This window comes from Zonotrichia albicollis, chromosome 5 (assembly GCF_047830755.1).
Source record: "Zonotrichia albicollis isolate bZonAlb1 chromosome 5, bZonAlb1.hap1, whole genome shotgun sequence".
Lineage (NCBI taxonomy): Eukaryota > Metazoa > Chordata > Aves > Passeriformes > Passerellidae > Zonotrichia > Zonotrichia albicollis.
The window spans coordinates 577,818-595,016 of record NC_133823.1 but is presented as its reverse complement, the minus strand read 5'-3'; the positions used below and the strand labels follow the sequence as shown (position 1 = coordinate 595,016).

The 17,199-nt window shown below is 44.9% G+C and overlaps 1 long non-coding RNA gene across 1 annotated transcript; it reads right to left on the bottom strand.

Moving 5' to 3' along the window:
* Positions 1–3,664: 3,664 nt before the first annotated feature.
* Positions 3,665–9,896, bottom strand: LOC113459753 (uncharacterized). Its single transcript, XR_003381275.2, has 3 exons — positions 9,785–9,896; positions 5,237–5,308; positions 3,665–3,776 (listed from the first exon to the last, which is right to left on the bottom strand). It is a non-coding gene; the product is annotated as an uncharacterized LOC113459753 (long non-coding RNA).
* Between the last annotated feature and the right edge of the window lie 7,303 nt (positions 9,897–17,199).

The following is a 17,199-nucleotide window of genomic DNA, read 5'->3' as shown; positions in this document are numbered from 1 at the left end:
CACTGCACAACAAGAGCTTCTCTGCTGTATATGACTCCTACAAAACTTGCCACCACTCCTTCAATTTTCTTATATGCCATATTCAATTATTTCAGGCTTGGGTTAGGTTTGTCCTTTTTCCATATTGTGTACTTATATAGAAAGGACATTTAGAATTCAGGCATCTAAAAGAAATCTTCTTGGAGGGAATCTTCCTAAAAGGAAACTGCATCTATTTAAAGTAACAAAACATAGAACATGTGTTGCTGGAAAACCATCCCGTGCATTAAAAGACATTTTTTCAATAATCTAAATCAAACTTGGGTTAAAGGGCAGATATACCAAGGACCCTTGAAAAATTATAGGAAACAATGAAAGCATCCACAGCTCCCAAAGCCCCTTAATATATTGTATTATCTTCTAATGTTATAACCAACATGATTTTAATTGGCTGAAAATAGGGAAATAATGAGAGTAAAGTCTCTATAGTGACTTCAGGAAAAACAAAACAAAATTTAAGAGATACATGAAAAAATTCCCCTTTAAAGTGCATTTCTAATTCAATTTCTGCCTCTCTGTTTATCTTGCTGTCAGACAGATGGAACCTATCACCTGCAAAAAGTATTTATCCTTCAAGGGATAGGAGTTCTCTCCTGATCTGTGGTTTTCAGCCATCAGGTGGAAAACATGGCATGTGCTTGCTGTCCTGAGAAGGGGAATCAGAGCTGGAGCTGAGGCAGTTTCCAGTGTGCAGCAGTGCACAGCAGGAAAGGCACTGGGCCCTTGGGCTCAGAATTTCCCAATGCCTCCTGTGCTTCAAAATGGGCACAGATAGAAGTGCCTCTCTGCAGGCACAGGAGCTGGACTCTACAAACTCACAATTTCAATCTGAAAGGCTGAGGTAGAAAATACATGAGGAGTGGGTAAAGCCATTCAGTGAAAGTGAAGAGTAGATTTTTCCTACTCAGTGCAATTGGCTTTGGGTAAATCTTCTTAAAATTACACCCTGGTTTTAGGTATCTCACTGTATGGGTTTATTTTCTTGGTTTGAAATCCACTTGGCAAAACCAGAGGGGCTCCAAAGTATTTAGGGGTTAAGAGGAGATTGCTACATGCTCTGGAGCTGCAGATGTGGCCCCTGCTGGAGACAGGAGTTGAGGTTCAATATTCTACATTTCTGTAACAACCTGTGATCTTATTTGTATTTCACTGTGTCTTTCCAGAGTCCAGAAGTCTTTTGTAAATTAGTTTCACTGCTTCCTGTGGGGAGAACTAAAATAAAAACTTATGGCCATGACCTCATAAATTATAAATAGATTTAAATGGTAGCAGTGGGCCAAGCTCAGGAGCTGACATCTAAGAGACAATTGAGCCTTTTGCTGATACTGATAGAGAGTCCACGTTCTGGAATTTCCTTTGTGTGACACCAATTCCTTCATCCATAAAAGAATAGCACAAAAGGAAGGAAATGCTTCGCTGTAATTTATACAGGAGAAAACAGAAAAAAGATGTTTGAGTATCATCCCAGTACAGGGGTGAATTAAATGAATATACACATAAAATTTCCCTCTTTAGGGAGTTCATGCCACCATCAGCTCCTTTGTATTTGGAGGAAATCAAAACTAGCATAATGCCACCTTCTGTCATGGCTTCACTTTCCATTAGGACAGTGCTGCCTTACTGGGTAAAAGGAGATAAAAATTCATCCTCTATTAATCAAAAACATTTAGAATGTGACCCAATATCTGCACAGGTGAAACGCACAGTAATAGCCTGAGCAACATCAGATCCTAATTTAGGCCTCCTGTATTATTAATTGTGGCAGGTTTGCTGGAGAGCACAGAATCATATCACAGAGTCCTCTGGGTGACAAAGCCTCGCAGCTCTGTCTGAGGCAGGGAAGATGGGGAGGTTACAGGAGGACACAGCAGAGCCAAAGCAGGTCACTGCATGAGTCATTCACACTCAGGTATTCACAGCTACCATTTCCTGCTTCCCATCACCACACAACACTTGTCTTAGCACATTATTCCCAGGTTTCTAAGATTTTATTTTAAAAGCCAGAGTGCATGCTTTGGATGATCACAGACCAGCAATCGCTCTCTCCAAGACAGAGATTCACCCAGCCCAGCAAACTCCACCTGCATGGCCTTTCCTTGATACCCATGTCAGTCTGACATGACATGATGTTAAATGAGATCAGGATAACAACAGCCATGGGAGGTCAAGAAATTTGTATGTGCATAATCAGATGTGTGCCTCGAACAGGTAGGTTCTCGCTTTTTGAGATCGTGGGAGTTAACTCTCATTTAGGAGAAATAAGCATTCAGTCAACTGAGGCCCTTCTCTTTTACATACAGATAGGCTCCTCTGTTCATCTGCATTCTATAAAGGCTTGTTATTCTTCTGTGTTTATCAGATCTGCGATATGGAGGAGAACAGAGAACGTGTGTGATATCCGCCAGCTGGAATCCATCTGTCTTTTCTCTCTGGAGATGGAGTTTCAAAGGCTACATCCTATCTACTGTCACACCCTCTCCCGACATGAGAAGCTAAGTGCAAAGTTTGGCCAAAGTGTTGGAAAAACAGTATCTCCTTTGTACATCACAACTATTTCCCTACCTACACAAAAGTAGCATTCTTCCTGTTCTGGCATGCAGGGTGTATTGTTGCACTGTATCACAACCTTTTATTAAATAAGAGGAGTCTGGCCAAAATAATTTCAGAGAAAGCTGGCTGGGTTTTTTGTTAGGGTTTTATTTTGTTTTTCAGTTGGATTTTGTGCACCTTTGTGTGTGTTGGTTTGTGTACAGAGCAGGGTCAGGGGTACTGTGACTGACAAGCACAAGTGCTGTTTGATTACAGCACAGGATGTGGTCTCATCACATTTCTGGGAGGGGAAAGGAACACCTACCTGAAAAAAATCCCAGTTTTTTTGCTCTTGAACTGATTGAGGCTTTGCCATTCACTTCACCACAAGCCCTAAGGGACTAAGGAATTTAAGTTTCTCAGGATAACACCCATGACGGAGCAGCATTATTGCAAATCAGCAAGACTCAGTGATGTTTTCTTGCTGTAACAACTACAGCTTTCTGTTCTTTGGGTCCAGCAGCTGCAGCATTTCTGGTAAAGTGCAAACCACATCAGAGAGGAGCATGAGGCACCTTGGGTTTAGCCAAGGAGCTGGGAGGTGCTGGCCCATGGATTCCTTTCCCAGCAGGCAGCCCAGAGCAGGCATCCTTTCCCACCAGAGCCACCCCATCCCGAAGCCACAGAGCCCTGAGACGTGTGAAGGGCTGGGCTGGGACCCAGCACCCCTCAGGAGCCTCCTTTCTCCTGCTGTGAGGCAGATGAGTGTGCCCACAGAGCAAGGGCCATTCGGCTCCAGACCTTCCCAGCAACTCCTCTTTCACCACCCATAGATTTTCCACATCTTTGCAAACCTTTTGTTAATTTACTTGCCCATTATCTTATGCATTCAAAGTGTAAATTCCTTTACATATTTCATGGTTGAAGGTTCTTGTCTCACAGATCAGAGGCATAGGAAGAGTACTCTGATTCTGGCCAGAACATCCATCTCCTTTTAGTGGAAGCATTATTTCTTTGGGTTGTTTTCAGGGGGACGTGCTTTCTTTGATGATTAACCAGGTAATACCAAATACATGCCCAGACTTACCATCCAACAGACAGCTAGTGGGCCACATACAAGCAGAAAAGGCCTTTGATATCTGAATACTAGCTGTGCATCTATGGGTATTGCTTGCCCTGGTCCATGGTCACAGGAAGCAACATCTGCCCTGAAAGTGCAATGGATTAAGACTGTCAGCAACTTGCACTGGCCTTTCCATTGAACCCCCCATGACATTATGCGTTCCTATTGAAAAACTAGGTCTGGTTGCTAGTGCAAGTGCACACACATAGATGCACTGTTTATTTTGAAGGTGCAGATAACTGGAATGAGCTTTGGTAGGTACTAGTTGTGAATTCCTATACATATATAATTATTTTTTTTACTCATGGGCACTCTTCTATGAATACATAAGCTCGACCTTCACAGACTGCCCTCCATAATTAGGGTGGGACTGAATTTGTTTCAGTCATGTACAAATAAAGACTTGACAAAGAGGTGTTTGGCCTCCCCATAGGGCCAGAAGAGATTTATAGCAGATCTGTTCTCCCATCCTGTACCTGTCTCTGAGGTGTCTATCTCAGTAAACTATTTGGTTAGGTCTATTAGAAAATGGATGTTAAGCTTGTTAACAGGCTGGGGCCAAGCTGACACCTGTGACTGACAGATTTACATGGAGAATTGGTGAAGCTTTCTCAAAATGCTCCTCTGACCTCTTCCCTTGAACCTCACTAGAGCACAATGGCCTGAATCACAGAACCAGAGAACCAGAGAACCACAGAATCACAGAAAGGCTAGGGGTGAAAGGGACCTTAAAGATCACCTAGTTTCAACCTCCTGCCATGGGCAGGGATGCCACCCTGATGTAGACCAAGATTTTTTGGCACCAGCAAACCTTGAGCCCACCTTCAAAGGTGCTGTGAGACTGGAAAACTGAGGCAAAATCCCATAAAAGCATAAAGTGTTGATTCATGTATTTATGGTGGAGGATCAAATGGCCTCTTCTGAGAAGGGGTTATGTGCTGGAAAAACAGGAGGTCAATGCAGCGAGTTTGGGAAGGATTCCCACGGGACCTAGTCTCAGAGGCATAAAAATGCAAACAATCCTTGAAATAAAGCATGAGTCAACCAAGGATGGAAATAAAGCTGAGGAGCCCAGATAGCTCATGAGTAGTTTAAGCACATGCCAGGCCCAGAGGAAACTCCTGAGTTGCCAGCACCGCTGCCTGCAGATTTTGCAATGGATCTTACATTTCAGGGTAGCTAGAACCCTACCTTGGACTGAGATCCTGTGAGAATTGCTGCTGAAGGAGAATAGCTTACAGCAGCCTGGGGCACAGAAATGGCACCCAGCCTCTGTCAGAATTTGTTCTGAAGCAGATAAGCCCTGGCTTGCCAGCCCTAGAGCAAGGTGTATAATCTTCTACAAACAGGTAGAGTGTTCTTTGGCAAGGCAAGCTCCTCTGCAACTCCCCCGTCTGCCTTGGGGCAGCGCTTCTCAGCATGATGGGCTTGATCTTCCTGCCCTTTTCAGCTCCAGAGCCCCTTCTGTCTGCTCAATAAAGGTTCTGCTTCTGTTTATCATGGATGTGAGCTCTTCCAACACTCTTGCCCCCAGAAGTTCCTCACCTGACAGTGGCCTTGGGGTAGCAGCCAGGGCACATCTCACACCGATGTTTCCTGCCTTTGGGACTTGAAAAGCTACATAGCAAACACAAAGAGCAGGAAGAAGGAAGGATTATTATTATTATTATTATTATTATTATTATTATTATTATTATTATTATTATTATTATTATTATTATGTGAACTGACTATTGAGAGATTAGCAGACTCCCTCCCAATCACCCAGATAGTCTGCACGGCAGCTGGGGGCATTGTCCATAATTACTGCCTCCTTTTCTTGTTCCTTAGGCACGAGCATCTCTCCTCTCTGTTTTTGCTAACCAGAATGATGTTTCAGTAGGAATGGTTATCAAATAAGGCATTGAACATCAATGAAACCATCCTCAGCCATTACAGACCTGGGCTGAGTCTCTCATGGTGAGCTAAGGGGAGGCTGCAGGTCTCAGCAGGTGGGAACTGCTGGATTACCCCATCACTGGCAGAAAATACTTTAAATTAATCTCAGCATTCTGGCACTTAAATCTACTAGGGGATATCGGTCTCCCTAAATGCCTTGGTTTTGGTTTGGGTTTTTTTTTTTTTCCATAACTACCCCAAAAACTAACCCGAAAAGGCTGACTGTGGCCACACAAGGTGCTTGCAACAGGAACAGGAGTGAAGGCCTGTTCTTATGGGAATATCTAATCATAGGATTAACCAGCCTGTCTTGATCCTTTTGTATTTCAGATCAAGACCATTCTCAAACCCTGACACAGCAACTCTCACAATGCAGCCTGGAGCTCAGCTGAATCCTTAGCTTTATCTCTAATATAAATAACAATGACTTAAATTTCTAGTCTAGCCACTTTAAATAATACAAGCTTAATGGACTGGAGACCTGGGGAAAAACAACATGTTACATATTCCATTGTTTTCTTCAAACCACATTTGTAAACAGTCATAAAATACACTATAAACAATTACCTTCAGATGCAGAGCCAAATGCTGCATCTCATAACTCAAACCCACAGGTAATGCAAACAAACTCTTACAAACTCAGGGCTCTCCTTTGACATTCAGGACCCCTCACTCTGCTCATGTGGCATTCACCAGTTCCTGGGGTAACTTTTGAGTTGTCCTCAACGCCTCACTTCTGTTTTGCATAAATTTTGTTCCAGATGTATTGAGACAAGGTCACATCTGTGTTATGTCTCTCTGTCACCTGCTTCTGTCACCCTTAGGCCATGGTGAGCAGCAGTTGCTGTAATGGGTGATGCTGCTCACCACATCCCAGCAGAGGGTGTCCCAGAAATACACCATACAATGGTGATGGAATGAGCCCCTCTGGTTAGAAACGTAGAGAAACAACATTGCCTGTGATGTTTGGCCCTATTTGGAGTGAATGCATACAAAGAGCTGAGAACAGTCTCCTTTCTCTTGGTTGCTTAACATTGCAGGAGTTACCATCTACAAAAGGATCTTTTGTTTCCCATTTCTTGTTTCCTTACTACCATTTAATAAAACAGATCCAGTGCAGATCCATGTGAAGTCACATCCATAAAGGACTGGGTACAACGGCCCATTCACACTGGCCATTTTCTGCTATTCTGATATAGTAAATTGCTAAGCTCTACCTAAGTGGCCTGTGGACAGAAAGGGTGCTGAGCCAGGTCCCAGAGCTAGGTTCCACTCTGCATGCAAAGACAATAAGGGCAAAAACGGAGAGCTCAGCTGTGAAGAAAAAATACAATAAATGAAAGGAAGGTGTGACCAGTACACACAAGAACCTGGCTGCTTGTCTAACCTCAGGAGACCAGGTCATCCTGCCTTTCCCTGCAAGAGACAGGAACCCTTTTGCTATTTCTCTGGGAGTCCCTCAGGTTCCTTGAACCCTTTGCTACTGCATTCCTGCAAGCAGCTTTTCCTCAATCCTCCTCGTGAGTGACCCTTCTCTTCAGGAAATAGAACTTTGCACCGTGAAAGGGATAGCCTGGACATCAGCACATGGATGGAACCAGAAAGCAAATCTTCCAGAGATTTAATATGGTTTAATAGTGTGGTTGTTGTCATCAGTAAATTTCTCTCTAGCAGCATTTCCATTGCTGCACAAGCCACACTGAAGCAGGAACAGTCCACCTGCCTCTTGCTGTGAGCGCTGGCTCTTGCCTCAGAGTCTTTCCAGGGTGTTAAACCATGAGTCCTCTCCTTCCAAACAGCAATAACAGCAAGGAGCATGAGCAGGGCTTGGACTGGAGTTTAATTCAGGCTAAAGATGCAATGTTGGAGCAGCAGGGCAGGCAGCCAAGGGCTCTTTCATAACTGGGTGGGTACAGCAGTGTATGTGGGAAGAATGGCATGCCTCAGATGTACTGCAGCACAGAGCACATCCAGCACAATGCTGGCTCAGCTCTTGCTGGCACCACCATCCAATTGCTGCTGCTGTCTGAGGTCAGACACAGCCTGGGCAAAGGTCCGTTATGCCCCAGCCCCAAATCTGGGTGAACTCTGCATGCAGACATGTCCAGCTCCTGGTGGGTTGCACGCTGGGGCTGTCGGTTTGCTGTCCTTTGAAGTGACCATCCAAGCAGGTGGCCACAATGGCTCCTGGCCACAGTCCTCACTTCCTTCCTGCCCAAGAATGTCCTCCATGACAAAAACTTTCCATGTGCTGCTAGCCAGGATAGGAGGGGAAGCGGGAGAAGGTGTTTGGAGAGACACAGGGATGTCTGTGAGTCTATGGGCTGGGTTGCAGCTTCACCTCCCATTCAGCTGTGAATTGCACACTTGGAAAGTGCTACATAACGGTGGGGGAACTTGAACAGCAGCAAAAGCAAAATTAGGGGGAAATCCTGCCTGCATAAGATTGGTGGAAAAGCTGAGGGCTGTGGCACTTGCATGAGGAAATGATGCTATACACAGCACAGGGCATGATGATCCTCGATAGATTCAGGATTCCCATTCATTTCCCTGTTAATTTCTTGCTCCTCTAAGGAAGAACACATGCACATTGTACCTTGATTCTTTGAGTGAACCCTCATCAGGAAAACTGACTTCTACTTCTTGCACATCCATCTCGGAGTGAGCTTTGAAGGCATGCTTTCAGAAAAAGCCCAATTCTCCTTTGAATTACATGAAGTTAGAGGGATCAAACAGATATGAAGTTAATGCAAGGGGGGAAATTGTCTGGAGCAGCCAGAAGAGACCATTATGATGGTTTTGTATGGCTTCTTCGTGAGCTATAGAATTTTACCTGGTGATTTGTGAGGCCAGGGAACACTTTGATAATAAAATCAGACCCTTGCCAGGCCTGACGGAGCCGTGTGCCAAATGAGCTGCCGGCACACCTCTTCCATTAACCTTTGCTCCACTGACAGAGACAATGAAACAAGAATAATGCCATCCTGCAGCAAGAAGCAGAGCCTTTCTCCACTGTTTGTGGCTCAAATGGAAGCCTGGAAAGCAGCTTTGAACATAACCCTTACATCTAAAGTTTGCTCCTGCTCAAAGAAGCCGTAAGTGTGGTCCAGGGCTACTCAGCAGCTGTGAGAGCATGCATTAGAGAAAATGCTGTTCTCACCCACCCAAAGCAACTTTTCTATGGAAACTAAAGCTCTGTGGCTTAAGATCTGATTCAATTCATTCATCCTTAGCCACCTAGGCAGAGCCAGTCACACAGCCTGTCTGCAGCCCATGGGGAAAGGCAGGCAGCAGCTTAGATGTTTCCCTTGGGAAAGGATGATTTGTCACCTGGAGGTGTCTGTCCCTACTGACAGGACCACATATGACTAGGTTTGGTTGAAAAGCAAAGATGAATAAAGCCCACGAGAGAATTTTCAGCCTGAAGTTGCACCAGTATAACTCTGTGCAGGGCTGTACCAGAGCACTGCATGATTTTTGATGAGGTTTGAAGCAAACTAGAGGCTGATGCAAAACTTCACCCCAAAATGGAGCCCTTAATGTCTTAATGCCACAGGTTTTCCTCACACCTTGGAAAAGTCACTTTATTGTGATTTTTAGGAAGACATCAGATAGGCTCACAATCAGATCATCATTCATCCACTTGCAGAGCAGAGTTACTGTCAGTGAGCTGAAGAGTCCTGCTGCTGGCACAGTACTGATCCCTCTGTTCCTTACAGGACCTGTCTCTGCCATTTCTGGGGAGCAACTTTGTGTTCTCACTTGAGAAGCAGCAGGGAAAACAGATTGTGGGAGCCCTTGGTTCAATTCCCTGCTCAGTTGAGGCAGTTCAGATATCCCACCCCTGGAGAGCCATGGACACAGCTGCTCTTCAGACCCACAATGCCTGTCACTCATCTTGTCCTTACTTCTAGAAAGGGACCACAAAATTCACATGGTGGGACAGATCCTGTAGCAGAGGGGTTGGGGTATTACTGGGGGAGAGGACAAAGGACATGTGCCCAAGGAGCCACCCAGGTATTTTGCATTTAAATCTGGGAGCAGGGGTGAGAAGGATCCTCGCGGTGTATCGGACTCTGTAAGATCCTCTGGGAGCTAAACCTCCCTATCTTGATTAAGAGAAGGGAGTGAAAGCTGCATTTCTGGCAGCCCTACCTGGAACATCCATCACAAAAAGCAGAGTTTCATTCCCCAGGCTGATGGTGCTTGAGAAGGTCCTGCTGGCTGCTGCTGGGGAAGCTCCACAAGCTGCATCAGAGGGGTCTGTGTTGGGAAAATCAATAAACTTGCAGCGAGGCTCAGCACCTTTATGCATGATTTTACTGGCCTCTTTCCTACACAAACAGTATTTTGATGACTATTTGCCTTTTGTGATATTTATTTAGAAAGAAAGATTTCCTCTGTCTTAAAGCTATTTAAATCTGTCTTCCCATTCAGACCACTAATCTGATATAGAGCAGTGCATGGACTTTCATCCAATGCCAAAGAGCTGAGAACAAAACAAGGTGTCTCTGAAGTGCAGAGGGGCAGTGTGGGGACAGGCAAATCCTCCTGGGGCTGGAGCTTACACAGGCTCAGGGAGTTGTGCTTGCACAGTCTGCCTACAAACTGCCCCATACAGCATCTGCATTTCATCTTTAATGGGGGAGTCCTGCCATTGCACTTCTGATTCCTTAATGCTTGGTTCCTACAAGCAAAACAATGTCTCTTTGCTCACGCTGTTTGAAGCACATGGAAAAAATGGTCAGTGGGAAATGGAACTAAAACTGCAGAATTAACCTCATGTGTGCTGTAACTCTGTAAGCTGCAGGAAGAACAGCCAGAACCAAACAGCAGCAACAAGGCCTGGGTTAGGGCAGGAGAAAGATATTGAAGCTGACTCAGATGAAAGATGCTATTGATTATTTCCCTTTTTTGTTATTATTGAAAATAAAAAGAATACTGAAGTTTTGTATATGCTTTATATATGGTAAAAGAAGTTAACCTCCTTTCTCACAGTCTAAGTGGATTTGACACTTGAGAAGGGGTCATCTGACTTTTTTTTGACTCTTTTTTTGACTCTTTTTTTTTACTTTTTTGCCTTCTCCCTACATTGTGAATTAAATGTAATGCTTCTTCCCTCTCTCCTCTTTTCCTTGAATGCTCCAAGAATTTCTCTTTTACTAAGTGATATTTTTTGTCATTTGGTGGCTTGCTGTGTTGTCAGTAATGTACCAGTCCACATAAATTTAAACAGGTCTAGTAATACTGGAGGGTGCCCGTGGCTGCTTTTGAATGCTTTTTTGCCCCTGTGAAAGGCCCCATTCCTGTGATTACCTTCTGCCTGGTCACTGTGTGCAAGCCAAGAGCTCAGCAGTGTGGGAGTGTGACAGTCTAGAGACATTTCCACAGCACCCAGGGGCAGTAAATTAAGGCTGACATGACCCACCAAGCACATGGCAGCTCCATTGTCAGAGCTCGCCTAACAGGAGAGATTGAATTTCACACTAGGTTTGATATTAAATCTCTCCCAAGCACAAGCTGACTTGGCTGGGCGGAAAAGACATTGGAGGATCAGCAGTGAGGTTCTTGGCACGGGAAGGTGCTAAATAGCCTCAGCCTTCGTTTGCAGCACGGCCCTGCAGGCTCAGGCTGAGCTCAGAGGGGCACAGAGGACACTGGGCTGTGTGTGACAATTCCCATGTGCCTGCCCCTTGTTCCTGACCTCAGTCCCAGCCCTCTCCCTGCAGATGGGGGCTCACTGCGTCTCCCTCAGCATTCCTGGGGCTCCACCGCCCATCCCTGATCTCCTGTGTGCCCTCACCTTCTGCAGTGTCCCAGGGTTGCCTTACTGCTGCTGGGCCAGGAGGAGCACACGCTGCTCTGCAGCCCAGAGGATGGATCCTGCCTGAAAGCAGTGACAGGTCACCTTTGGCTCGAGCCAGGCATCTGAAATAAATAAGTTGTTTGAACTGATGGCACAGAAGAAGCTCTTTGCAATAGGGAGATTGTCTTTCAAGCTGGTAAAATGCAGGGCTTAAAACTCCACATGCAAATTATTCTGAAACTGAAATGAGAAACTAGACTGAAAGAGTCCATTCAGGAACCAAACACAGGAAATCAGAGAATCATAGAAAATCACAAGATCAGAGAATCATTTAAGTTGGAAAAGATCTTTAGGATTGCCTAGTCCAACCATAGAATTACAGAATCATTTAGCAAAGGGAACATATATACATGAACTCTCCCATTGCAGTCTCCTTGCAACCCTCATGAAGGCCAGCATCTCCACAAGTCCTGTGAAATCCAGAGCTTGATTAGTGGGCTACTCCAATTCCATTTGATTCCAGCAGTGGCTTTATTCGTTCCCACTGGATATTGTGAGTGATTACTCTGGGGATTTGAGGTTCTGGGATATCTACAACCCACCCAGTGGGTAAAGGCAATTTCCAGCCCCATTACTGGAAAGTTTCCAGCTCCATTACAATTGGTGTGTGCTGGAAAGCCAGACACCAAACCAACATTTCACAGACATCTGTTTGTGCCTGAAGATGTAGATGTGTCCTTGGATACCTTCACAGCCTTTGTCACATGTCTGGTTGATGCTGTTCAGGAAAACTTGTTAGCACAAAATATTCAGAGAGTTTAAATAGCTCAACCTGAAATAGTCCAATGTGCAATTTTGCTCACAGGGTTTTGAGGAAAGAAAAGGGCTTTTGAATCAATTTGCATAACTTTTCTCACAGGACACTGCATTTCTCCCAATCATGTGATATTGGGATGAGGATTTTCATTTGTGCAATACCAGAGTATTTTCTGTCTCTAGAAAGGCCACCAATCTTGGTATGAAGACAATATGAGAAGGAGAAATGGCTGTTTCTCTTATCACTTTTTGCTTCAAGTGTTAGATACCTTCACTGTTAAAACTCAGACTTCATCATCAGCTTGAAACCATCTGGGTTCAGCCCTTAGATACTCCCTAAAACGTTCCCCATAAACTGAGAGGGCGCTTTAGAACCTGGTGGCTCCTTCATGAGTGGATGTGTAGATGTTGTAACCAGCTCAATCCCTTCACTTCCTTTGGGCTTGCTGAACAGAGTACCTGGTATGTCCCAGGTATATGTGGAGGCACTTTCTTCAGCCCTCAAGTCATTGTAATGGTATTTCTGTCAATTATAGGCACCAAAGCTGAGTATGTTTTTACACTGTTTGGGTGGAAGTATCTCCATACTTAAAGTGTTTCTGGTCCCTCCTAACCCCTTGGATAAACCATGACAGCAGAACTCAGTCTGATGAGTTTTTCCACTATGGCCTCTGGATAATTCTGAACTGATCTTTTTTTTCCCCCTCCATGTATGTGCTGCATTTGGCTGAGTCACAATATATTTTATCTCAGTTATGCTTCTGGTTGACCATGCAGTTCTTATGCCTGGCTGTGCTACCCACTTCAGAGTTTTCCTCAAATTCTATCAGTGAATTTCTTTTTTCCAGTTTCATTCATAAAAAGTTCAGACAAATACTCAGATGGTTCCTATTGCTATGTCTTGCTTCCAGAAACATCCCTGTTCAATAATCCCCCACTAGCAGAGGCTTTTGGGGAGCTGTCAGCATGAGATGGTTCTTATGCTCTTTAAAGTGCACTGACTACTGTGTTCTCAGAGATCCCAGTGGAAACTGGAATCCTCAGCCTGGTCCTCAAGGCAATGTCAAAGAAATATATTAACAATTCTGCTGGATATTAAAAACACATTTCCCCACTCTGTGATCTGATTGTAAAGACTGATTGGCTAAGCATGAACAAAAACTAAGGCTTTCAGGATTTTTAACATATTTTTCCTAGTAATTTTAGTTTATTTATCAATACCCATCTCAAATATTTTTATACTTGTGGCAAAATGTCATAGTGCGTGTCATAACAGGGGGACCAGTATGCCAACAAATATGTTCTGCATGGTGCTTGCTTTCTGCAAAGATTCCAGCCCTGGGTTCCATTCCAATGAGTGTACCATTGTGCTGCTTCAGACAGGCCATGGTTGGTGTTTCACTCCCTGGCTGAGGGCTCTCCTCTGGGAAAACTGACAACGTGAGCACCCATGCTGTCAGATTCCTGCAAGGTCCCAGAAAACTCTTACCAAGGAAGCAGTTCTGGAAATGTCCTGCTTTTGCACAGCTTTTGGGGTGCCTGGGGCTGCCTTTTCCTGAGGTACCAAAAGCAGCCTCTGGACTGTGTCTCTTTACCCCAGGCCACCTGGCAAAGCACTGGGGAAATGAGGATGCAGATGTTCCACAGCCCTTCACACTCTGAGACTTTCTGTCTGCTCAGGGAGCAAAACAGACTCACAGGAGGGTAAATCCAGCTGTATACATGGCTTATGTGACTAAAATAACTGCACATATGTACAGTGAGAGAGAAAGGGGTGCATATACATGCTCACACATAGGCTGCTTTCTTTCTTTCTTTGAGGCACTTTGTCTACTAATTACCAAATAAAGGCTGTGCTACTTAGTGATCCAGTATTTTCACATTTTCTAGTTGTAATCTACTCTGAGTCTCCCCGAGGGTCGTACACAAGGCCTGGGTTACTGACATTGGCTCAGGCAGCAGATACTCCTGGAGTGCACTGTGCACAGGGAGCAGAAATACCACTGAACTGAAGGGAGCAGTGAGGTTTGCAGCAGCATCCATGCTGGGAAGCCCAGGGTGAGCATAAAATAATTTGCATTTTCTTCCAGTTGGCAGAAGAAACCACTTGCCATATCTTCAGCTGACAGAAATCTGTGCAGCTGCGCTGGCTTCTAATTGATTGGCTTCAAGCAAACTCTGTGATCCCTTGCAATGATAAATAAAAATGGTCACACATCTGCATGCCACACCACCCAAACCCTACCCAGCAGCCAGGTGATGGGATCCCTCACAATGGCAAATAAAAAGGTCACACACGTGCATGCCACACCCTTCCCAGCAGCCACACAGTGACAAAGGACACCAAAACTCCCCGTGGCACCCAGAAGAGAACAGCGGCGGGAGGCTCCCAGCAAACCCTTTACTAGAGAAACACAGGCCACTGAGACCCATTTTTGCCTCTAGATTTTCACTAGATCATAGAGTAATTGGAGTTGCAAGGAAGATTTAAAGGTCATCTAGTCCAAGCCTCCTGCAATGGGCAGGGAGGTCTCCAGCTAGATCAGGTTTCTCAGGGCAACCATGGACCTTGAATGTTCTCAGGCAGGGCTTAGCTTCCACCTCTCTGGTAAAACTGTTCCTGTGTTTCAGTGCCCTGATTGCAAAAAAACTTCTTCCTTAAATGTAATCTAAATTAACTCTTTTAGTTTGAAAGTCCTTTCTTGTTGTCAGTGCTCCGCAGTGGCTGCTTGGTCACATCCGCACTTTCAGGGCTTTGTCTGCAGTGCAAGATGCAGTTCTGACCAAAGATGGGCTGGCTATGATTCCATAATTACTCACTTTCCAGCCCAGAGATGACCTAAACCACCCATCAGTGCTGAAGATCAGACAGGTTGTTTTCAATTTCACAAACTACCAGGTTCACAGTAACACCCTTTGTGAAATCAGTGCTGATGTCTAACAACCAATAACAAACAGCAATACCACCATTACCTGCACCAGTCATAACAATGCAAAAATGTTTGCTAGCAAATGTATCAGGATTTTTTTACCATGGGGCTTGATTAATTTACTTTTCTGAACAGCATCATGGAACCTATGGCAAAGGGACTAAAAAGGTTGAAAACCAAACACATAATAAGGGGAGCATGCAACTTATCAGCAGAGACTGCCTTTGGTTCTCATCTGTAACTTAATAAATGAGAAATTAATAAATAAGAAAGACAAGAGAAAAAGTAGGCAAGAGGAGTAAAAGAAAGGGAAACCCTTGAGCTGAGAAACCTGGGTCAAGAAATCCAACACTGCAAGAAGAGAAAGTGCTGGGATCTGTATTTTTGTTCAAGGCAAAGGTGGCATGGCAGGTCTGGGCTGGGACTAAATTCAGATATGAGCTGTAAGCAGTGCCAGTACTCAGGAATGCTGGAATTGGTGTTCTGCTGAGATTTCATTCACAGCACTGTGCATCAAAGTGAGCACCCAGACACTGCACTGATGGAAATTGGTGGTCCCAGGGCAGTTTTTCATTCACAGAAATGCACAGCAAAGCAAGTACCCACACAGCATGCTGATGAAAATTAAAAGAACTAATGCAGTTCATATGACGAGAGTGACTTACAGAAACACTGCTGGCACCACAGGATGTCAGCTGGGGCTTTTAATTCCTGACTGGACTCGTTCAGACGGGCAGCTCTGGCTGGCTGGGCTCAGTACAGGTGCTTTTCCACTTCTGGCTGCTATTTTTCCCCAGGAGGACGTGGGCCAGACCTCCACAGCCTCCCTGGGCACAAGGTCAGTTCTGGGGGCACGTGGGGATGCCGGGGAAAGCTTTTACACAGCCAAACAACACTCTGGCCTCCAGCTCTTGGAAAAGTTTCCACAGTCTGCCGAGCCCTTCAAACCGCCCAAACACTTTGGAAATCACAGCATCTCATTTTGCTGCCAGCTGGGAAACTTTTCTCACTGCATAAACTGTCAGAAAACAGAGCACACCTTTTCTGGGGAGAGACGTTTTGTCTCGTTATTATCAAAGCACAGAGTGAGGCTCTGAGCAAAGCCTTGTGGTGTTTCACTTAGGATTCCCCACGAGGGCCCTATATCCAAAGGCAGCACAGGCACCCTTCTGCATTTTTGTCTAGGCTGAACTCCTACACTTGTACCAACTATAGAGCTCTGGCTTGTGTCTCCCACCCACAGCTCACATTTCTCTTGCATTAGTGCTCTCCCATCAGTGCTATTAATGCAGTCACATCAGGGGATCCAGTTGCTTTGTGGCCTGGAGGGCCCTTAACCATCCCCAAATTAAAGCCCTCTGGGCAATAAAATAGTTGGGCCCTAAGGATTTTCTTGGAAATGTGCTCTGAATGAGCAAACAGAAAAGAAATTAGTGCTGTGTTGATCCTCCTGGCTCTAAGACCACCTTTTGCTTGGTTTACTAAGAATTAATATGCACTAATGGGAAGTTAAACCAGCTTTAAAAAGTCTTTGTTGCATGATGTCTCTTAATATACCCAGTGAATATTTCCAAGGCACAAGTCCCTTTGCAAGTGGGGCTCCAGTGTATGTCTGAGCCATTTTACACACATTTAAGATTTTACACACATTTAAGATTTTACACACATTTTCCTCACCACCCATGCTAGAGAAATCTGGACTTGGGATCCCATTCAAAGGGAGAAAATTAACTCCAAACCACGGGTGCCACATGCTGGTCCCATGGGCAGAACAGGACGGCAGGGAATTGATTATTTGGGCATAATCAAACCTCCCTTCCCTGGATAGGTGCTGGCTGCATGGAGAGGATCAGAAAATGTGTAATTTAATAGGTGAGGGAAGAAGGCAAGAGGAACCAGCTCTCCAGCCTGGATTTATCTGACTTTGGTTTAGATGTAGGAAAGACATGGATGTCAGCCTGTCTGTGCCCATAAAAAGCAGTAATCTGAGCAAAGCAAAGCTTTCTCCTCCCTCCAGA